Raw genomic sequence first — 24561 nt, 5'->3', positions numbered from 1 at the left:
TAGTTTTTAGGGAAGGCATGATAAGATTTGAAGCATAACCTAGCCCTAGTGAAATACTCAATCTCAGGTAAGCTGCTTGCAGTTCAAATTGCAGTAGCAAAGAGGCATTTGGTCCCCCCACACATTAATCTTTTAAGCAGAAGTGATGCCTAGAAACTCATACATCTCCACAGGGAGGGGGTTCCTGGCATGTATACTGCAGGCATCTTAAGAATCACAGTGGGCATCTGGAGATGCACCCACCGGCTTCTCTGGGTGATCTTTTGCTCAGGGGCTGAGTGTGGTGGGTGGAGGATGGAGTGAGGCTGGGCGGAAGGCTTTGTTTGGTTCTAGGAGGCACCTCATCAGGAAAGGATGAGACATGCATCTCTGACTGATGAGCTGTTAGAGGTTTAAAATGTTTGCCTTGGGTGAACTTAGGGAAAAACACCATCCTTTCTGGCTTAATGTGAATTAAATTTTTCGATTACTCCAGAGGAAGGAAAGGCAGCGGCTCCAAGCATGCTTATTTGTGGAAAGTAAAATGAAATTAAACACTCCAGTAGAAGGAGTCTTAGCAGCTCACTGATCCCGGGCCATTGCCCCTTGCCACTCAATGGCAGTGAAAATTTGATTTGAGGGTAACGGATATTTTAAATGGAGTATCCTGAATCCATCTAAACACGTTTTTATTCTGAGAGAATAACGATACTAATTTGTATATCCTGGGAAAGAAATGAAGCATTTTAATGTTTTTTCTCCCTTCAAGGAGAGTGTTGTAGGTCTCTTGAGTAATGGAAGGAGAATCAATATAGGGATGCGTGGTCCTCCTGGCAGCTGGCGTTTTGCGGTTTGCCATATACCTGCATGTAGAGAATCCCCTTTTGGTCATGGGATGCTCAGATAAAAAAGTGGGAATCCTGGGAATGGAAGAAAGTCTTGATGTTTTCATAAAAGTGAAAACCTGGGTGACCCTTTCCTTCTGTTTGAAAGAGGACAAGAGGAAAAGCATCTCTCTCCGTGTGTGCGTGTGTGTTTGTGTTTCGTTAGAATATGGACAAATACTCTTGATTATATATCAGGAAGCCCATGATATTTTATGCATGTAGGTGTATTTAAAGTCTGGAAAAAAGAGTTGTAAAATTATCATATCATCATCCTTGGGGGTTCCTATGAATATACCAGATCCCTCTGAGTTTGGAGTGATTAGACTTAGTTATTCTTGGTCAGAGCAGGAGAATGTAGTGTGTGGGGGGTGAGTTAGGCATGACTTTTGTGCTTATGAGTATTCCTCATAGCCTTTGTTTGGGGATTGAATGAAGAAGCAAACTAAAAGGATGAGGGAAGGCAGGAAAAACAAAAAGATATTTCATAATACCTTGATTTTTTAAAGTGTGCTGATGATAGAGACAAAAGTCTCCATTTCTGGTTAAGACTTGAGCAGGCAGGGGTGATCTGCTCAGGTGGGCAAACTTGAATTTTCAGTTACGAAGTAAGACTTTCCAAAAAAGAGGAGAAGGTGGAAACAACCCTCCAGCCCACGTGCCACGTATACAGCCAAGCACCATCTTACATCTCCGTGGCTTCCTCTGAGGCTGCTGGACCATACACACCACTAATAACGGATGATAGTTGTTCTGAAAAAAGAAAACTTAGAATGTAGAGGAATCATGTTACTACTGACATGTTTTTAAGATTAGAGCTAGGTGATGGGGAAGAAGAAAGAATAAAGAAAGGAAAAGGAAGAGGAAGAGAAGGAAAACAAGGAGAGGAGAGGATGACAAAGGAGGAGGAGGAGAAGAGGAAAATGACAATGATGTCATATTCGGGACATACTTACACTAAAAAGTTATTCATTGTTCATCAGAAATTCAAATATAACTGGGTGCCCTGTATTTTATATGGCAATCCCAACCATGTTCCAGGCAAAAGGCTAAGCATTTCCATGTATAATCTCATTTAAACTGCACAAAACTCCTATCAAACAAGGGCTAATGTCCTTTGTAGTTTTAGGTAAGAAGCTGAGACTCAAAGAGGTGAAAAGACTTCCCCAGGGTCCCATAGCTGGTGAGTGATGGAGCCAGGCTAAGAACCCAGGCAGAGCCTACACACTGGAGCCCTAGAAAAGGAAAAAAATGAAGCAAGGGAAGCAATTCCACCTTGGGACATTTTGAAACAATTTAATGGAAGCTTTAGTGCAAGGAAAGAGAAGGCAATTAGCAAGACTCATGGTTTCTGAAGACTGTCGGCAACTACTTCATTGTTGGCAACTAACTTCCTTTAGGGAGCTCCGTGTAAATTGTAATCCTAGATCTATGACAAAGGAGACACCCTTTCTATCCCCTGTTGGTGGCATAAATTTAAAATCTTCCTATATTCTGAATAGAGAAATGAAACCTTTGTGGTAAATCTCATAAAAATGTGCCCTGGAGTTGAAAAATTGCATTCAGACCTCAGCCATCTATATTAATGATGAGAAAGGACAGTGTGAATAGGGAAAGATATGAATTACAAAATATTTCTAGGTGCTGAATGTTAAGAGAGACACTGTTAAACCAGAATGTATCTGAGGTTGTGTGACCAGGCTGCTGGCAAAGTGCCGCTGCTGGCGGTGGGAAGAGGGTGTGCTTAGCGTGGGCTGGAGGTCCCTAAAAATAATTTGAGAGAAATAAGGGACTGGAAGGGGTTAGCCTGGAAATAGACTATGAAGAGGAGCTACAATAGCTACCTGAATTATGCAAAAGGCATAATTCTAATTTCTAGTGGCTAGAATTCTGTTACGACAAAAGATAGAACTAGACCAACATGTAAAATTTTATAGAGGTAGGTTTCTACTCATCATAGAAGATCACTTTCTAGAAACCAGAGTGGTCTGATGGTAGGATGGCTGACCTCTGGAAATAGTTTTATCATCTTATACTACAGGCCTTTAAACTGCACCTGAATGCCAGGCCATTTGGGATGCTGTAGGGAGGATTTCTGAATCAAGTGAACAACTTGGCCAGGCACACGCATGTGCGTGCACACACACACACACACACACACATATTTAAGAAATTGTACTTTGATTACAAATGAAACTTGGAAAGATAAAGTGTCTGTCAAAGCCTGTCAGTTCAGTCTGTCTCCACTGCTGCCCTATGCCTGGGCCCCTCCTCTCTTCCTTGGATTACTGTCCAAACCTCCTCGTTGGTCTTCCTGATTCCAACCTCTCCTCTGCACAATCTATTTTTCACAGAACTTCTAGTGTATTCTTTTCTCAATTCAAGTATATTATTTTTATTCCCTTGCTTAAAAACCTCTTCCTACCTTAATAAATATTCCCTCATCACGACAATACCAAATACATGTAAAGCTCTGTGTTTTTAATGACTGAAAGTCAGCAAAATACCAAAGATGACTGAATTTAATTATTAATGCACATGTCTGAGAGCTCTCTTGATGAGTTGGTGACATTTGCATGAGAATAAAATGAAGACATACATAATTCATAAAGTACCATATATTTATTCCATTAAATTTTTTCTCTTCCCTTAACTTCAGCAAAAATCACTAATTATGTGATTTTCACATAATTTGCGTTCTATTCATAGTGATCATCTAAAGGATGAAAATTGTAATTGTATTCAAGATATACAAAGTTTAAATATATTTTCATAAAAAGATAAATTAACTCCAAAGTCAAAATATAAAATTATTTTTCACATATATTTTCAAAAATTTAAAATAATATCACTTAAATAAAGCTAACATTTTAAAATTTAATTTAATTTTTTGTTTTTTTTTTGCAGTACGCGGGCCTCTCACTGTTGTGGCCTCCCCCGTTGCGGAGCACAGGCTCCGGACGCGCAGGCTCAGCGGCCATGGCTCACGAGCCCAGCCGCTACGCGGCATGTGAGATCTTCCCGGACCGGGGCACGAACCCGTGTCCCCTGCATCGGCAGGCGGACTCTCAACCACTGCGCCACCAGGGAAGCCCTAAAATTTAATTTTTGAAAAGATAAATAAACCTTATTAGGTGTTTTGTAAAATAAAACGATTTGCATTTCTAGCATTCAATATCCAAGTGCTAATGTAAAAGCTCAGTATCATACTTCATGCATGATATATATATATTTAAGTGCAATATGAATTATTTAATATTGCAGAATATTCCTTAATTGTCACATGCACCTGTTGTGAATACCTTGGTAATTCACAAGTCCATGTAGAACTACAAACAGGAATACAAGGAAAAGCAGCAAAGAGGACTCTCGGTGCTACTGGGAAATAGTCCTTCATTATGCACATTCCACTGAATTCATGCCACCTTAGAGAGAGGATTTGACATGTTAGTCTTTTCTCTTACCTAAGCACAAACCCTTACACCCCCAGAATCTGTGTTGGACAAATGGCAAAATTCTCAAACCTTCATGGCATTCAGGTACAGTTGCCTTCTGTTTTTGTGTTTCTATATATTTGACATGTATAATTGGCATCTAACATTAATTTCAAGTGTGCAACATAATGATTTGATATTTGCACATTGATGTTGCAAAATGATCACCACAGTAAGTCTAGTTATCATTCAGTTGCCCTTTGTTTTGAGGACTTAGGGCAAGAGATGCAAAGCGGTGTTGGTCTGGGACCTGAACAGTGTTAGTTACCAGGGCAGATGTTTAAAGTTCTAGATCAGGCTGTGTCAGTGCTAAGAGCCAGATCTTGAGTGACAAGGGTGCCCACGTATGCTTCAACATATTACTATTATTACTATCATTTGCACGTTCTCTAATCCATACGGGGCCCTCTATAAAGTAGAGCACAGGCCTCTTTGCCTCAGCCTAAGGAGTGTACTGACAAAATCTGTCATTTCTGTGGGTACCTTTAAAATAGTTTGATTTCTTTCATATTTAAAATATTATTTGCCAACTTGTTACTTCAGATTCATAGCCCAAAGTCCTAAAGGCCCCATAGTAAGAGCACTGATGTAGAGATAAAGAGATCTGGCTTTGAATCTTAGCTTTGGCACTGATTTACTCTATGAATTTGGGCAAATCTGAGTCTGTTTTCTCATCAGAAAAAAATGGGAAAATGTGGGTAGTTGTTAGGATTGAACAAGGTAAAGTAGTTGGAATTTCTTTGTAACTAAGAAGCAGTTCATAAATTCAGGGATTCATTTGATATAGCCTTGTATTCATTTTGTAGGCCTACCGTAACATATACCATGGACAAACAACAGAAATTTATTTCCTCATGATCTGGAGGCTGAAAGCCCAAGGTCAGGGTGTTAACAGGGTTGGTTTCTTCTGATGCCCCTCTTCTTGGCTTGTAGATGGCTGTCTTCTTCAAGTGTCTTCACATGGTCTTCCCTCTGTGTCTGTCTATGTCCTCATCTCCCCTTCTTGTAAGGATGCCAATCACAAAGGATTGGGGCTCATCCTAATGACCTCATTTAACCTTAATTACCTCTTTAAAGTCCCTATCTCCAAATACAGTCACATTCTGAAGTACCGAGGGTTACAATTTCAACATTTCAGCCCATAACAAGATTTATTTCCTTTTTTAAAGTGAATTTCAGATTTTATTTGAATTATCCTAATTCCATTGTAATAATCCCACTTAATGGCAAATTACTACACTTATTTAGAAGATAGTTCCAGTCGAAGATGGTTATAGGAAATACTAGAAAGATGTGCACAGCACTTCACCATAACATCAGTTTATTTGAACGCAATAAACCCCTTCCTGTAGTAAATAAGCTGGCTGAACGTGACAGAATGTTAGACTGGATGGGATTTGCAGTGTGCTCCCCTTGTTTCTGAGGAGCTCAAGATGTGTCAGGGGAAGAGCTTTGGATCCTGACAGTGAGGCGAGGTTGTGGGGAAGGTCTTCCTGTTCTGCAGCCAGAGGGAGTCGTGGATTAAATGCTCAGGGCCTCAGAGCCCTGGAGGGGTTGGTGCCAGTCTGGGCAAAGTGGCTTTGGGAGTGGCGGGCATGGCCTGCTCTGTGGTCCTCTGTACCCAGTTCTCCCACACCACTTTCAAAGCAGTGAAGGAAAGTCTTAACAATCAGCAGAGTTCTTGGCTACTGGGGAATAATTTTACTTTTCAGCTGATTTAAAATCAGATCTGTGGAAAACCTAGGAGTAAACTGAGAATATCACCCTTTGGTGCCTGAGAATCTAGGGGTGTATACAGGGATGCTTTTCTACTTTTTATGGACATGAAAGGAAAATAGGAAATATTCTAGTGTAACATTTCTCAACCTTGTGCAAAAGGAAAAAAATTTCCAGTGTTCCTAGTATTATGAACATAAATTATTATGTTTCAACATAAAGTTAAGTACAAATCCTTGTGCCTCCATACCTTTTTTATAGCTATGAAATCAAAAAAATTTACAAATTGAATTCAAACGAATCTATAAAATCCACCACATTCACATGAACATAATTTAATATGAATAAAATGTTTTACTATGATAAAAAAGATGATGGGGCTTCCCTGGTGGCGCAGTGGTTGAGAGTCTGCCTGCCAATGCAGGGGACACGGGTCCGATGCAGGGGACGTGGGTTCGTGCTCCGGTCCAGGAAGATCCCACATACCGCGGAGCGGCTGGGCCCGTGAGCCATGGCCGCTGAGCCTGCGCGTCCGGAGCCTGTGCTCCGCAACGGGAGAGGCCACAGCAGTGAGAGGCCCGCGGACCGCAAAAAAAAATAATAATAATAAAAGATGAAATGTGTATCTAATATTTCTTGAATTGACCTTGATTTTGAGGATGAGGATATTTGAGTCACGATCATGATAATTTTTAACAATGACTAAATTTTATTCATGTGTTTGATGGGCCAATCAATTTAATGGTGCACCTCAAAATAAAATAAAATAAAAAATACACCTTTTACCAAAAAAACTTATCACCTACATTTTATGGTTTAGTCCATTAATGGCTCCCAAAGTATTACACAGACAAGACAAGGGTGTGCACTTTACCAGTGTGAACAGTGTGTGCAGCTCTGAGCAGGCACTTTGGGTTGGGTGTGCTTGTACCACCATGTGCCTTGTGACGGCTGACAGCTCTCCTTCCTCTTTGTCGCCTTGCTGTGAAAGCTTTGTTTCTGCAGCATGAGGAGACATCATTATGCCACAGATGCAGGTACTTAAATTATGGGGCAGTACTTAGTTATGGGCAACTGCCTGATTCACTGTGGGCTTTAAATTTTGTTTAGCATTTCATCAAATGAGGATACCAACTTAAAATACATTCTCGAAGAACTCTCGAGCCCCTTGAGAGCATTTTCCACAGATTCCCCAGTAGAGAATGAGACTTCTAAAGGCAGTTTAAAAAAGATCTGTTGTAACACATTTTTTTCCCTAAAACTCAATATATTTTGACAACTTTATTGAAATATAATTCATATACCATACAGTTCATCCATTTAAAGTGTACCATTCAATAGTTCACAGACTTCTGCCACCACTGCAGTCTAATTTGGGAACATTTTTATTACCCCAAGAAGAAACCTTATACCCGTTAACTGTCACTCCCCATACCTCCATCCTCACACCCCTCTTACTCTAAGGAAACCCCTAGTCTATCTTCTGTCTCTACGGATTTGCCTATTCTGGACGTTTCATATAAGGGTGTCATATAATATGTGGTCTTTTATGTCTGGATTCTTTCACTTAGTGTAACATTTTCGAGGTTCATCCGCGTTGTAGCATACATCAGCACTTCATTCCTGCGGCTGGGGAATGGTCCATCGTATGCATATACCACACTTACTTATCCACTCATTTACTGATGGATATTTAGGTTGTCTCCAATTGGGGCTATAAGGAATAATATTGCTGTGAGCCATCGTGCACAAGTTTTTGTGTGAAATCATGTTTTCATTTCTCGTGTATACACCTAGGCATGGAATTGCTGGGTCACATGGAAACTCCGTTTCACATTTTGAGGAACTGCCACACTGTTTCAGAAAGCAGCTGCATGATTTTACATTCCCACCAGCAAGGAGTGAGGGTCCCCATTTCTCCACATCCTTTTCAGCAGTTGCTATTGTGTGTCTTTTTTGATTATCGCCATCCCAGCGGTGTGAAGTTGGATTTCATAGTGGTTTTGATTTGCATTTCCCCGGTGACTGATGATGTTGGGCATATTTACAAAGTGCTTATTGGCCATCTGTTTATATTCCTTGGAGAAATGTTTATTCAGAGTCCTCTACATTTCAAACGTTGTTATTCAAACTCCATGTATTTTTAAATGAGTGTTTGTGAAAATGAGAGAGTGAGATGGCAATGTCATAGGTTTCTAAGAGCTCAGGCTCTGACTTACCAGCTCTGCATCTTCGATAAAGTTTTAACATCTCTGAGCTTCTGCTTCCTCGCATATAGGGTGGGATTAATATCTGCTAGAGCTGTGGTGCGGATTAACTAAGGTAACCTGCAGACAGCTCTTGGCATAGAACCTGGCACACGGGGAGTGCTCAATAAACAGCAATAACTACGACCTCCACAGTTCTTCCTGGCATTGAATCCCAAATGGGCTTGTCCTCTTCTTTGTTAGTTTATTGTCTCTCCGGGTAGATTGTAGACTTCCTAAGGGCAGGGGTGGTGTTCTAACACTTCTCTTAAAATTCCCACAGGATTTCATAGTCTGAGTGGACTTGGGGTATGAGAGCGAATTGGGAAATGTCTCGTGGTGCCAGTTGCGTGACAGTGTGGTTGTAAAGACCAGGTGGTTTTGAACGTGCAGATATGCAGGGGAAGAATACTTTGGGTAGAAAGAATGAAATGAGTAAAGGCTCAGAAATAGGAAGGCTCAGACCGCAGCTCGGTGGAGCTCGTTCTGTTTCTTGGTGAGCCTGCTGCACCATCGGGGGCAAGAGATTAGTGAAGGGTCTTTACAGGCTCGAATCGGCCTGCCAATGCAGGGGACACGGGTTCGAGCCCTGGTCCAGAAAGATCCCATATGCCTTGGAGCAACTAAGCCCGTGCACCACAACTACTGAGCCTGCGCTCTAGAGCCCGCGAGCCACAACTACTGAAGCCTGGGCACCTAGAGCCTGTGCTCTGCAACAAGAGAAGCCACTGCAATGAGAAGCCCGCACACCGCAACAGAGAGTAGCCCCCGCTCGCTGCAACTAGAGAAAAGCCCACGTGCAGCAACGAAGACCCAACGCAGCCAAAAATAAATAAAATTAAAAAATATATATATGGTTTTCAAAAAGGTAAGGGAAAAGGTGCCGTGTAGTAGACTTCCAGAGAGTGTGTGAACACACAGGGTGGAGATGTGAGAGAATTCCCTGTGTAGCCTTCCAGCCTCTGCTCTCCCCGCTCACCACGGGGCTCCATCGCTTAGGGCACAGTGTGTCCTCTGAAAAGTCACGCAGCTGTTGGCAGTGGGAGGTGCTCTCCTGGCAGTGTGGGCTCCTCCCTTGCTCCTCCAGGCTGGCTCACTTTGCTCGCAGAGTCCTTGGACCTTGAGGACAAGGACAAGAGAGCACTAATGAGGAAGAACACACTGGAGGGGAATTATACTCAGCAAGGCTTCGAGACACTGACTCCAACAGACAAGATCACAGGCAATGCCTTTGGTCGGACGCTGAAAACCTGTCAAGGGTCCCTTTTGCTCACTGTTTCTTTTTTCAGTTGTTTCCCGTGTCTGTAGGTGCTTGTGTTCAGGCAAACATCTTGCTGCTTCTGCATCAGAGAGGCCATTGGAAAGGAGAGTTAGGGTTTGGAAAAGTTTCTTGAGAAGGTGAGGAAGGACGTATGGAGGGCATACAAGGTGGAAGTATATAGCATGGATTGAGGACTAAAGGGATTGAAAACTATTAAAGAAAAGTAATGTGTGTAACTGAAAAAGGAAGCAGAAAGAGTGGTGCAAGAGAGTTAGGATAGGTCAGGCACCTATAGATTTGGTCAATGACAGACCGAAGGAGAGGGGTGAGAAGTTTAATCCATGGTTGACTTCATGGATACTGCTCAGGAGGCAGCTGGAAGGAATCCTGGGCTCAGGGTCTAATCCTGCTTCTTGCTCTGATATTTCCTAGTTATGTAAACATGGGCAAGTCGTGTAGCATCCTTGAACTGCAATTGCCTCAAGTATAAGCATTCACTAATAATAATATCCAGCAATGATATTATTGCAGGGATCAAAGGAGATGTGCATGTGAAAGCACTTTGTAAACTGTAAGCACTATCTGATGTAAGATATTGCATACCACTGACTCTCATTATTCACATGGAGCAGACCAGAGGCTGGTCGGCAACCACAGTGTCGTTAAAGGAGTGCACGTTAATGACTTCCCACTTCATAGTATCTTGGACTACGTCAACAAGCTGGCTTAGTGGAAGACCTTGGGGTCTCCTGTTGTGATGTGGTGGTAGATATTGGAGGGCTTAGTTTAAAAAAATGCAAATCTTCCTGCTTTATAAATTCTTATGATGCTTCCTAACCTAGTCCATGGTCTGCACAGGGTAGAGATATGAATATTCTGGTAACCATTCAGGAAGGAGTCCTAGTTACCACCCTACCAATTCACTCTACCTGGAAAAATTGGTTTCACTCTTAGTCATCCTTTTTTTGGAGACTGGAGGTCATGCAGGTGGAGATACACTTCTGTACTCTGTGGCTTTGAGAAGGTAATAAATGAGGTAGTGCAATGAAAAGGGCTTGTGAATTATAAAGTGCTAAAGACAAGTGCTATGCGTGCCGTATTATTGTAGTTCACAGAGGCCGCTTGTGGTAGTCGAAACAAAAGGAATCTTAAGTAAGAAGAGCTGAGCCCAAGTCCTGACTCTGTCACTGTCTATTTGTTGGAAAGTCTCCACCTCACCACTGCCCAGGATGTGGGGAAGACAGAATGCATGACAATGGAGCTGAGAGTGCTGAATGGATGTTCCTGTCTGAGTATAAAGCGTGTGAGCTACCTATTTTCTCTCCTGTTGTCCACACCTGTCCCTCAGGGGAAGTCTGACTGGTCTTTCTGCACAGCTCTGCATCTAGGTTATATGCGTACAACCCCCTCCTGAGTTCTGCTTGCTGATTCAATAGTCATAAACTTTCAAATCTGCAATGGCTTTTTAGACCAAGTGACCGTGAAGAGACAAGAAGTGTGATATCCCATGATGGAGCCCAAGGTCTATACTGTACTTCTCATGAAGGTGATCCCTTGTTATCTTTGGTTTTGAATACCTCCATTGTGCGCTTTCCATCATTTTTATGATGAGAAAGATGTCATCTGTGTAGCGTCTGCAGGGCTATGGTTGAGAAGTGAGTTGATTTAAAGCATTTCATTTCAGATTACTCATAAAGATTTTCAGGGCACTTTTCCTTCATCCCACCTGGTAGTCAATTTTCTTCACGGCCACAGTAGCATGAGTGTCATCTTTTGAGCCTAAATACTGTAGTTTAAAAGTCCCCTGAACCCAAACAAAAACATTTGTTTTCTTTAAAGTGTGAGCTCTTCTCCAGGCTGGCCTAAATTCCTTTCACGTCTGCTTTGAAATGCAGCTTCTGTTAGCCAGTCACAAGATACGCTTCTTCTCCCTCTGCTTCTTCCTTAGGACCCAACGTGGTCCATTATTAGTTCAAGTACACAAGGCAGGTGCAGGCTGTATTTGACCAGCATTTTTAGTGAGATGGAGTTGGCATTTAGTGTGGTGTCTCGCTATCTGGAGAAAATCTGTCCTTATATGGCCAGGAGTTTTCACTCACCTGGGGAACACTGACCTCTTCCAATACTTATGATGCATTGCCGACATGTTTTCTTCTCTTTTGGGTAGTGCCAGCCGGCAAACATTGCAGCAGGTGGGACATAACTCATATTTTTGCTTTGCAGGAGAGTAGCTACTGTGTGACGCACATGGATGTTATTTTTCTTAATACTAAAATTTTAGGGTGTTGGTTACAAATCAGGTCTTAATTTCATAATATTAACGAGATGAACATGATTCTCTCCTGCTGAGAAACAGTGTTGTAGTAAGAGCCCCAGTTCTGGAATGAGAAGATCTGAGCTTGAATCCTGGCTATTCTACTAATTAGCTAGATGACCTTGGGTAAAACACTGAACCTTTGTAAGTCTTAATTTCTTTCTTTGTGAAGGGGGGGATAATAAAGATTGTTGAGATTTCAAATGTGCTAATACACATGATTATAGAGTGATACGTAAGTGGAAGATTATCATCACTGAATCTTTATCCTTATAACTGCTGGGAGTTGGAAGGTACATTTTTAAATTTTTTTTATTTTTTTATTTTTCTTGGAAATACAAGGGTTTTAATATTATACTTTGCTAATACAAATACTGAAATAGAAATATAACAAATGGTGTATTAATACCAAAGTAGACTTACTGACAACCAATGACTCATTTAAAGAAAAGAGTTGGTTCACCAGAAAGCACTGAACCATACAGTCAACCTTCATCTCCTGTACTCAGGTATTTCTTTCTTTTTTTTTTTTAGTTCATTTGATAATTTATTTTATTTTATTTTATTTATTTTACAATTTTATTGGAGTATAATTGCTTTACAATGGTGTGTTAGTTTCTGCTTTATAACAAAGTGAATCAGTTACACATATACATATGTTCCCATATCTCTTCCCTCTTGCGGAAGGTCCATTTTGATTTTCTTGGGTTTGGCCAATAGATTTCATATGATCCCTGCTCTTGTAATTTCAGAGGATGGTGCAAATTATCAGTGCTTCACACCAACTTTTTCAATGGTGCCATTGTTTGATAAGGAAGAGGAGGAAGAGAAGTGTTCCTTGAGGAAGAAATTTACACTCAGCTGGATAAAGCCTTTCTAAAATCCCTCCAATCCTCACATCTTGTTATGATCATATTCTAGCACTAACAATTGGAATAAGTCTAAGAAACTCATGGAACTCAGACACTGTCCTGCTCATTCACATCACAGAGAGAACAGTTAGGAAACAGATGACACCGTGCCAAGGGCTTGACAGATAACACTTGCTTGGTGGTTTCAGTTGACTGAGGATCATTCCATCCTCTCCTTAGGCCTTTTGTGTCAATCTACCTGAGCAGATACTGAGAGAAGTAGAAGCCCAGGTGCTATGCAAGATACAAACATTATAGAACTCGTGCATTTGTGTCCTCAGGAGTCAGCAATCTTGTTAGTCCAGTCTTTGGTGCTGCCTCTCTGTTATCTACATCTATCTCTGTCTAAATCGGTATCCCGTTTAAGCCTACACTGGAAGGGGATTGTGTCTATGAGCTCCTTCAAGACAGAGTTCCTCTGCTTCTAGCCTCTGACCCACCAGGAAGCATGTCTGGCTACCCAAAGGCTGGACCTACAAAGGATTGAGATCTGTAGTTGGTATATTCAGGACAAATGATAACATGTACTGGGTTCATTGGCTTGGGGACAATTGGTGGAAAGCAGGACAGTTTTGGGATCAGTGATCACTCTTGTGTGAAAGTCTATGCAGTCATGAGTTCTGGCCTCAACAGCTGCTTGCAGACTGGGGACTCCTCTCCATCATGGCCTCTGACACCACCATTTATGGAAACGTCAGGCTCAGCTCCCGATGAGGCTGTAGTAATAGCTGCTATTGCCATGGGCCCGTGGATGCTTTCAGCTTGCTCATTCAATCATTCACTCATTCATTCATTCAATAAATGTTTATTGAATGTCTACTATGGGACTGTTCAAAATACTGGTGGCAAAATGGTGAGCAAAACCGCACATCTTTATTTTCATGGAGTTTACAGTTTGTGAAAGAAATAAGTGGATGAAAGTTATCCCTACAGTGAGCATGTACACCTGTGATAAGTGCTATGAAGGAGAGGAACTAGGCCTAGAAGGAGAGATCAGGGAAGAGCTAAAGGAGGAGTGGAGGAAAACAAGCAAAACGGGCCTGGGAGAGCTTTCTGAGCAGAGGGAATACTACACGCCATGGCCCCCCTCTCTGGAGATGTGAAAGCAGCCAGTGTCTGGAATACTGAGAGTGAAGAGAAGCAAAGGTGAGATATGATTAAGGAGGGAAGGAAGGGCCTTTGTAGGTAGGGTCAGGGTTTTAGATGTTAAACCTGTCAGCGAGGAAAAGACAAAAGGGTTTTGGACAAGCAGATGACAGGGTCAGATTTGCTTTTTTTTTTTTTTTTTTTTTGCGGTACAGGGGCCTCTCACTGTTGCAGCCTCTCCCGTTGCGGAGCACAGGCTCTGGACGCGCAGGCTCAGCGGCCATGGCTCACGGGCCCAGCCACTCCACAGCATGTGGGATCTTCCTGGACCGGGGCACGAACCTGCGTCCCCTGCATCGACAGGTGGACTCTCAACCACTGCGCCACCAGGGAAGCCCAGATTTGCATTTTGTTGAAGCCTACTCTTGCTGCTTGTTGGTGAAGGATTGCAGGGGGACCTGAGATTAGGTGCAGGGACTCCAGGTGGGCTGTTGTCTTCATCTAGGAGAGAGCGGGTAGCAGCCTTGGACTAGGGTGGTGGCCATGGAGGCTGGGAGGTGGAGGTACTGAGAGACATTGAGGGGTCAAGGCCTTGGAAAAGGTTTGCTCACGAGGGGAGAGAGAGAGGAGGCAAGTCATCAAGCAGAGGGGTGCTCAGGTGGGCCAGGAAGGCCAGAAATGAAAGCAAGAGTCAGGGTTGGGGAAGCAGAGTTGGGAGGTGGCAGGAAGGCTTCTGGTTAGTTTTCTTCCTTCTGCTTATCAACGCTGCTGTAAGCCTTATGTGTCCAATTTGGTTTCAGCTTTAAGCAATTTTGCTCTGGAGGTTAACTGTGAGGGGTCATTCAAGTCCTGGGTTCAGTTTTCGGTTTGTTTATCAGGTCTGCATGTTTATGAGTGTGAGTCGGGGCGTGAGAGGGGACATGGATATTTGGTCCTTCAGCTCTGAGTCCCCACCTCCCCCCGCTTCTGGAATGTGGCTTTCCTGGCCCTATGCAGTCTCCACCCCCCATCCCCCCTTTCTCCTCGCTAACTTTCACTGATGACCGAGCAAGTTTAGTTAGCCTGAGTTTGCTTAAAGCTTTTCTGGTTCTTGTTTTCAGCTCAGTGGTCATTCTCCCCTCAGGCAGTGTTCCTGGCTGAATGGTCTCACCTGACCCTGCAGGTGCTTCAGGGATTGTGAGGGTGGGGAATGGACCGAAGGCAGCTTTCTTTTTTTTTTTTTTCTTAATCCAGCTGATGTGTAACGGCGTCCCACCCCCATCCCAGGAAGTTTCAGATTGTCATTTAGTGCCAAGTTGCCTACAATGACAGTACCTATTACTCTTCTTGTATTACAGAGAGGTTGGTATTAGAGGGATAAAGATATCTCGACATTTGGTATGAAGAAACTTGTTTTTTTTAAAATAAGCTTCTCTGCTCCTAACTTGTATGTCCATTTGTCTATCCAGTTAACCAACAAATACAAATGTATTGGGCCATTTCTGCAGTGCCAGAAGTAGTGATGAGAAATGGAGGAATGTTTGTGATGAATACAGTCAGTCCCGGCAGTGCTTCTCAAGCTTTTCCTTGAAGTATTCCAATGGTCAAGGAGACTGCAGGAGAATAGAGACATCAGTCTTGGATTGGGACACTGCTGCTGGTGGTTGGGACAGCATAACCTGAATCGTCTTGCCATAATCTCCCTTGAAATTTGTTTGAGGGCTTTAGTTTTAGTTTGAAATTTTGTGCACATTTTGCATTTGGTTCTATAATGTATCCATGTGTGTTTAATATTAAAAATGTCTCCCAACCTAAAAAGAAAACTGTTGCCCCAGTTTTGTGCATCCTGCCTGTCCCAAGCCCCTTGACATATACCTGTGCACCCCGAGACCACAGTATCACAAGAAAGATGAGTGAGAGAGCTCCATGTCCGCTGTCACACATACAAATGATGACAGTACAATGGAGAAGAGAGGCAATCATGGAAGCAGGCATTAAAACCATTAAAACATTGTCTTGAAGAAAGGATTATGTATTTTGAGGGGTGGGGCATGCATTCTAGGAAATGAGAGTTGCTTATGCAAGTGTGCGGAGATCTGAAATAAAACGACTCGTTTAGGGAATAAATTGCAAGAGCACAGTTTGTTGAGAAGGAAGGAGCTAGGAGAGTAGATTGAAAAGGACGCTGAATGTCACACCAAGAGTCTGAACCAAATCCAGAGCCGTTGATTCCATAGGCAAGGGGAAGTATCTTAAGTTTTCCTCAGGTGGGTTGCTGACCTAGGAATATCACGGAGCAGGACTCAGCCGTGCATGGACTGTTAGAGGGGAGGGCGGTTCAGAGGGCATGGATCCCAGGATTCCCCTCTCTCTCCAACCACCTGAGACATGGGGTGGGTGTGGGGCAGCCCACCCACTTCTAATTCTGATCAGGTCTGGGGTGTGGCCTGGCCATCTGTATGTGCAAATATTTCATTTCAGATCTGAAAGCACTTAGCCAGGTTTGAGACGGGCTGATCTTCTGCGATCCTATCATGGGGCACAGGGAAGAGATGGAGGCCTAGAGAGGTGAAGCCATTTCCCCAATGTCACCCGCTAATTATTGGCAGAACTGGGTCAAACACAGTCCTTCTGCTCCCCAGTCACGAGCTGCCCCACCAGCCCAGGCTGGGAGTTTTGACCTACGTCAGGGTCTCTCTGTTCCTCTCTCCCTTGAGTATTTCTCCATAACTGAAGGCATGTGGGAGGCCAGAGTTGTTTTGCAGGGCTCTGGAACTTTTGTGTCCCAGCCAAGGTCAGTTTAGCGTTCCTATTAACATGCTGAAGATAATGGATGTCTAAAAAGTCTGAGGACATAAATATTTTAATGTAGCCATACTGTGTCGCTGTTTCTTTCAGACCTGCACTTCAATTTTTATTTACTTTTACATGTGGCTGGCTTAGGGCCACAAGGTTTTCCATCAACAGAAATGGCTGCAGGTTGAAGCAATTTTCTTTCTCCCCCAGTGCCGAAGAGAGACCCATTCTCCAGAGCAGATGTTTCTAGATCAAGATGGGCTATTGGATGACACAGTGGGGAATACACTTAGTAAAGCACTGTCATAAATTGGGCTGGTGTCGGCTTCCTGATTTAATGCTTTGCTCTGTTTGGTCATGAATTATATATTCTTTTTCAGACTGATCATTTATCCCACTGATAACGGGACAGTGTTCTACCCAGTGGGTTTGGCCCCTGACCTAAGAAATATACTGATGCATCAGAATTCGCTGAGCTAACAGCTGGGATGAACTCTGGAAACTGTAAATCTGCAAAGGCAGAGAGGGGGCAGGCAGGCCTGTGTGCTACAACTCTCCCCTCACTTAGTACGCATCGACTACCAGGATGGCTAAGCAATTCCTTATCTGCTTTTTCCAATGTAATTTGCAAATTGATTGCTCTTCCTTAGAAGCCTTTCTTAATTAAATAGTAACTGCAGTTCTTACCCTCTGACAAAGGGGATATTTTAGTGTCCTGGCAGAGGATTTCCTCAGCTCAGTGGATTCTCTTTTGTTGCAGCGCCCACTGTGGCCTACTGTGTGCAGAACCCTACTGGATGGGTCCTTCTCGAAGAATGAGAGGGTGCCTCCTGCCCCCTGAGAGCTAGAATCAGGTGAGTTAATAGTAATGCCCTATAACAAAATGTGTGTGGAATGCCTTTGCTTTTCAATGCACTTATTTCAAACCATTCCATCCCCCTTTCACACAATGTATGGCAAACTCACTCCATTTGTCAGATGAGAAAACCGAGGGAGAGAGAACTTAGGGGTTTGCCCAGACTCGTAGAGAAAAGTGAGAAACAGGACTAGAATATAGGTGAGCTGCCTCCTGTGCTAACCTGTCTGCTCCCCACGTTCAGTTATGCCCAGATGTGTTCATTCAAGAACTATTTTAATGTGCCAACTACGATTGGGCCCTCTGGGGACGGATAGAACAGCCGTGAGTGAACAGGTGTCTTCGATGCACCTCAGCCTTCCAGCCACAGCAGTGCTTCTGAAGTCTTGATAGGTATCAGAAACATCTGGGAAGCTCATTTAAAGGCACAGTTGCCTGGGCCCCAGCCTGGGGTTTTCCTAAGTCTGGGATATGCCTCAGCATATACATTTTCAAAAGTTTTTGAGGTGAATCAGATGACCAGTCAGAGTGTAAGCCAGAGAACTAGGCTTTTATCTCACCCCGGATTGCGCGCACACACACACACACACACACACACACAGGTGAAGTAGAACTAGGAGACCCAGCATTGGAACCCAATCAGCCTGGAGATTTGTAGAGGTACAGGTGTCAGCAGGAGTGCCTCAGAGCCCATATAGAGGCAGGCACCGTCTCTGCTGTAAGGAAACATACCAGTGTGTCCTGGATGAAACTCTCCTGGCTTAAGCCAGGTCAGCATAACAGGCTGGAAGAAGAAAGCCTACCCCCTTTGCCCACACTGGGTCTTTCTCTCCTACTTTTCTCCTCTTCATTGCTCCCTCGCTTCCTTATCCATACTCAAAATTCCCTTCCTCCATCAAAACCCTACTCATCCTTCAAGGCCCAGCTCACCTGCAACCTTTCCCCTGACATCTTTGATTTCCCCTCTCAAAGGGACTCTCTCCTTCCTCTATGCCCTTCAGCACTTTGTACCTCTATGGTTTTTACTTAGCCATTGTATACAAGGGCATATTTCTGCCTTGGGGATTGATTCTCTGTTCATCTTTGTCGCTCCTAGCAGCCAACACAGAACCTGGCACAGTGGAGGTGACCAGTATTTGTTGGTTGAGTTAAATTGACTTACTGAACTGTAACTACTTCTGAGTCTACTCAAAAGTAATTAATGAATGTATCAGTTCAAACTTAGAACACATATCCCCACCACCAACTTCTATACTTTGACAGTTTAAAACAATTTTTTAAAAAAGAAAAGCAAAACACATTTAACTCAGAATACTTGGAGAATAATTGCTGGTTTCAATGATGAATCCGCCTTGGCCACTGGTAAGCTAACTCGGATCACGGATGTAATGAAATGTTAGAGTTATCTGGGGATCACTTATTGTGCCACACAGCCACCTTGTTACTGCTAAGGCAGCCCTGCATGCTACTCTCCCTGTGCCCTAGGGCTGACCTTGGCCCAGCCTCCTCCCCATCAGGAGGAAAAACCTATTCTTGATGGTCTCCTCCCCTACCCGGCCCCTTCTCGTCCTTCTGTCTTGTCCTGGAGCCTGCAGAGGCTGGCCCTGGACAGGAAAGGGGTTGACAAAGTATTTGGCAGAAATGCGGCCCGGAGGTGGTTGGTCTAGGTGGGTGTGCACCCTGGCTTGGAAAGGCTGAAGGTCAGGTCTGGTGTTAGGAGAGAGCCCTCCCTTCTCTCTTTTGTCTCTCCCTCCTCCTTCCTGCCTCCAGAGTCAAGTTTGAAGCTCTGCATCTGGCTGGCTAACTCTTCCTGCATAGCTTTTCTAGCCAAGTTTTTCAGACCAGGGCCAGGAACACTCAAGGTCAACTCTAGCCAGGGTTCATCTTCCATACAAGCACGACAAACTTTATGTACCTACAGAGCTGATTCCTTCCACCCAGAAAAGCAGCCATAGGGAATAGCCTCGTGATCTTGTCTGCACCTCCGGAAGTGGTGATGGGCCCACACGTCTCCCTGTCCATCATCTCACACTTAGTGGGATGCCTGGCTTTCAGCATGGCCCTGAATCTGGAGGATAGGCAAACAAGATGTATTTGAGATTGGGAGAGTCACAAAGCTCTCTGCTGGAGAAACACTGAAGGATTTAGAGAAGAGAAAATCAGCAAGGCCAACACAGCTGTCCTTAGACTCTTGGAGGATCTTCCTGAGGAAGGAGGACTGAGCTTGCCCTTTGAGATCCTGATGGGTAGAACCAGGCTGGCTGAGTCATACATCCAATCCCTAAATCACCTTCCTTGTCTAGGCTCTGGCCATGCTAAATGGCCTCTGGTTCTACATGCATGCAGTTCCCTTTGGTGCAACAATCTCCCTGGATAACCTTGACTCCTCCTTTGGGAAACAGCTTCAACTTCATCTCCCCAGAGCAAGGGGCCTCTCTTAAATCCTCTAGATCAGGTTTCTCTAAGTGACCCTTTTGGGGCGGGATAACTCTCTGTTGTGGGGCCTGCCCTGTGCCTTGTTAGGATGTTTAGCAGCATCCCTGGCCTCTACCCACTGGATGCTGGTAGTATCCTTTCAGTTGAGACAATCAAAAATGTCTCCAGATATTGCCCGTTGTCCCTCGGGGGTTAAAATCACCCTCTCCTCCCCCAATCCAGTTGAGAGCCAGCACTCTAGGCCAGTGTGCCCACAGCACCCTGTACTTTCACTCTTGTAGCACCCATCACATTGCTCACACCTCCAGAGTTCTCCATGCTTGTCTGACATCTGTCTCCTCCTCGGTCAGCTCCCTGATGGCAGGGGTGGATTCTGATGTTCTTTGCTGGTCCTCATTTTTCAGTTATAAAAAATGAGTGAAGAGATGAATGATCTAAACAAGAACTTTGCAGCTCTCACAGCTGTCCACAGCATAGTTTCCCCCCAAGTTTATTTAATTTCCTATCACTGGGTGAGTCCAAACAAGGCAAACGGCCACTTGTTGAGGATGTTGTAGAGGAGATGGAAGCTCCGAATGGGTGATCTTGAAGTTTCCTTCCAGTTACAACATTGTATGGAATGTGGGCTTTCGGCCAACCACCCTCTGGGTAACTAATTAAATCACAAGGAAGAGGCCAACCACTCCTTCAGGAGTCAGGTGCTAAGTGTTCCTAGGAAGGGGTGATGCAGCTTGGGGAGTGACCTTTAAGTGGGTCAAGAGTCACATGAATATGGAATGCCTTTCCCTTCCCTTTCTCCTCTCCTCAGAGGTCATTTGACCCATATCCTCAGGGGTAGGATCATGCTTGAGAGGTTTAGAAAACATCCTTTCCCCCCTAAGTCCCCCTCTTCGGCAGGCAGAGCCGGGCAGGCTTCTGGGGTGTGAGGTGGGTGAGACGGGAGGACCAGCACGTTTCCCTGGATGGTGCACCAGTTGCCTGGGGCAGTGTTCTTTAGACTTTGAAGGTTACAGCATGTATGATTTATTGCTGTATTTTTCTTTCCCTATAACCCCCTTTCCAATGGGGCAAAGAACTGTAAGCAGAGACAAATGGTTGCCCTCTGAGCCCACACTTGATTTCAAGGGCTGTGGGAGAATCAGCTTGGGCTGCCATTGACTACCTGCCCGTGTGCCTGGCCCTGTGCTGGGCTCTTTCACACGCACGATCTCCTTTAATCTTCATAACCCAACGAGGGAGGGGCAATCACATCTGTTTTTCCAAAGAAGCAACTGAAGGGGTCAGCGACTAGGCCATCACAAATCTAGTTGGGAGCCTGTGCTGGGGGCAGAATCTGTCCATACCTGCTATGCCCCCTGTATGTCCTGTCACTAGCAGAATGGGAAAGCCTTCTACCCCCAACTCCCGTTTTAAAAAGTCCCTGTGAGTTGGCATTGTCATGATGAAAACTATCCTTGAACTCAAATTCCTGCTGCTTTTGTGGCTGCTGCTTAAGATCTTGCCGTGATTGACTTGATTATGTTTTTGCAAATCTCTCCTTACATATCTGCAGCTGAGCTGCCTTAAATCATTGTACTTCTGACTTAACATGGCAAATTGCACAAACATATTTATTTCTCTTTAAAAAAACAAAAGCAGAGGAATAAAGAAGGATAAATCTACAAGGACAAAGAAAAGGAGAGTGAGGATCTCAACCAGAATTTGGAAGATGGAAACTAGATGGATGGACAATAAATGTCCTGGCATACCAGAGAAATCTGAGACCCAAACGTCTGGGGGTGGGGTAGGGTAGGGTGGGAGTAGAGTGGGGTGCAGGGATGGCAGAGGAAGATGTGAGACCACCTAGATCCTTTCTACCTCCCAGCTCAGCTGTATGACCTCTCCTCTCTGACCTCAGCAAACTGAGTACAGTATACTCTGTAGCGCTCTGGATTCAGACATGCCAGGTAGAGTCAGAGCCTGGGGAGAGACACTAGTGGAATCAGGGGCTTCAATTAAAGTTTGCACACTGAATGAGATTCCACCAACCCCATTCTCCTGATTGGCTCCTGGATTTCTGGAAGCCAGGCCTCTGCCCAGCACCCCAGGTAGGAGATTGAAAAATTTTTCTCGAGTGAAACTAAGAGAAAAGGCCTAAATATTTGGATATTTTGGGCATTTTCCAGTAGAAGCCTGTGATACATCAGCACTACCCCTGCACACGGACCATCCATTCAGTGGTAAAGCACCTCACTTTAGAAAGCATTAAGCTGTGGTATTGGATTAAACTGGGTCTTTCTTCATTATCAAGCAAGCAACTTGATTGCTATTGAGACATCACTGCAAACTTAATATTTGAATTTGATGACCTTCTAATTGCAAATGCCTTAGTCCTTATTCCTTTAAAAATTTTGGCCTCCTCCTTTACAAAGCTGGCCGTCTTCCTCCATACCCCACCCCACTCTCCACCCCGTCTTCCAAGTGTGGGGTTGGTTCGTTCAGTTTTATTCTGCATAGATTGAAGCTTGGATCTGCTTCATGGGGGCTGACAGAGCTAATTCCCATTGTATATTGTTTGACGCTAGTTTAGCAATTTTACCGGTATTTTTACTGTGTTGGTGTTTTTTGTGTTTCTTGTGTTTTATGCCATTTTTCTCCACCTTACTCTTTGAATGCTCTGAACCTGATCCTGTTTTCCTGGGAATAAATAACAAGTGCTTTAAAGCTTCTTGTACTCTTGCCAGGTGCCATTATCTAGAAATATGTTGGCATCTGATCTAAACATATGTTTAGATTTCTATAACTAAATGTATCCTTATGTATGACTTATTATTGTAACGGAATTCATCTATAAAGATATACCTTTATTTACAGGTGAGATCTATTAAGCTTCTATATTTCTATTCAGTTGGTACTTGTGCCCAACAAAGAATGTGTTATTTTTCCTTAGGAATAAAATCACATTATTTGTAAAGCCTTAGTAGAGCTTAAATGAGTATAAGCAGTATTTACCTTAACTAGATACTTTCAACATTTATCATTTAAAAGTCCCATGTTCAAGGACGACGTTCTGAGACATTTCAAGGTCACCTGTAGCTCTAGAGCCAAAACAAATGAGAAAATGTGGTAAAGCGCTGCTATTTGTGGATGTTTTGCAAAGGAAGGCAGAGTGGTAGAGTGGAAGTGACAGGAGGTTGGAAGCCAGGGACCTAGCAGGCTCAAGCTCTCCATTTACTGACTGTATGATCTTGGGGGAGCCACTTTACCTGGCTGTGGGGCATAGATGAAATGGGAATCATTTTCATCACCTCACAGTTTATTATGAGTTGAGTTAATGTGTATGAAAGCATGACTGTAAATCGTTAGGCGTATTTAAATGGCTGTATACCCAAGCCTGTTTTTTCACCCTGTTGCTCACAGTGCCTTGGGCAGAGTACTCATTCAATCAGCATTTGTTGGATAACAAATTAATGAATGAATTTGTGAGTCTGGGTTTTCAAAATGTTTTTGCACCCCTCTGAGTCATTTATAGACATTTATAAAATCGAGAATTTATAAGTTGTTCCTGGATAATCAGATCTCTTGATTCAGAGGTAAAAGATAACTTGTCGGACTTTCAAGCCTTTCTTGCATATGGGACAGTAACTGGCAGGGCTGATAATGAGAAATTGTCTTCATCCTGCTCGAATATAAGAGCACGGATTGGGAGGAACTTAGAGATAACCACTTTCTTCTCAAATATGAGGAAACTGAAGCCCAGAAGCTCTTTGAAGTCGGTGACTTTATATAACTTCTCCCTTCTATAGCTCTAGGGCTATTGTAGATAGATGTACAACAAATACATTTTTAAAATGTATTTTTCAAGGACTGAGCTAAGCGCTGGGGAAATAAACATTAACAAGATAATTCCCACCCCCACCCCTGCTCCATCTTCCCCCTCCTCCCGCCTTTGAGGAACTCAGTCTAGACAGATATGGAAACCAGTAGGTGTGCTATTAGTCATACTCATGCTGTGGGGGGATTATAGAGGCAGAAGAGAACTGCCGAGGGAAGCATTGAAAAGAGATGGTGTTTACACTCTGTCTTAGCTTGGGTTCCTCAGAAGGAGACACTGAGGTGACTGGGCAAGTGATTCATTAAGGAAGTTCTCCTGGGAAAACCTAGAGAGGGAGTATAGACAGGAAGAGAGGGTCAGGAGAAGACAAAAGCAAGGATGAGATTACTGGTCAGGTCCCATGGAAAGTAGGTTAGCCGCGTCCTGTGGGAGGACTCTGGGAAATGATGTGCTCCTCTGAGTTTGCTCTTGGCTTCCAGACAAAGGAACTGGGCCTTCATAGTCTCACATTAGTTGGTCAGTGGCTAAGGGTCATGATGGGTGGGGCTGGGAAAATATGTTGACCCCCAGAGTCGACTTTTGGACTTTTGGTCCTAAGACTCCAGTAGCCAGAGGGTGGGCCTCTGAAGGTTGTTGAAGGTGCGGGTCATTAGAAACAAAAGTACACAGAAGTCTGAGGTCAGGTGTGTAGAAAAATAATAGGAATCTAGGTAAAGCACCAGCAGTGTCCACTCCACCTGAGATCTATGAGGACGATTTGAAGTAGGTAGGAAGGTCATTGCTGGCATA

Source organism: Grampus griseus (genome assembly GCF_964374135.1).
Source record: "Grampus griseus genome assembly, chromosome: 2".
Lineage (NCBI taxonomy): Eukaryota > Metazoa > Chordata > Mammalia > Artiodactyla > Delphinidae > Grampus > Grampus griseus.
This window is presented reverse-complemented; position numbering follows the sequence as displayed.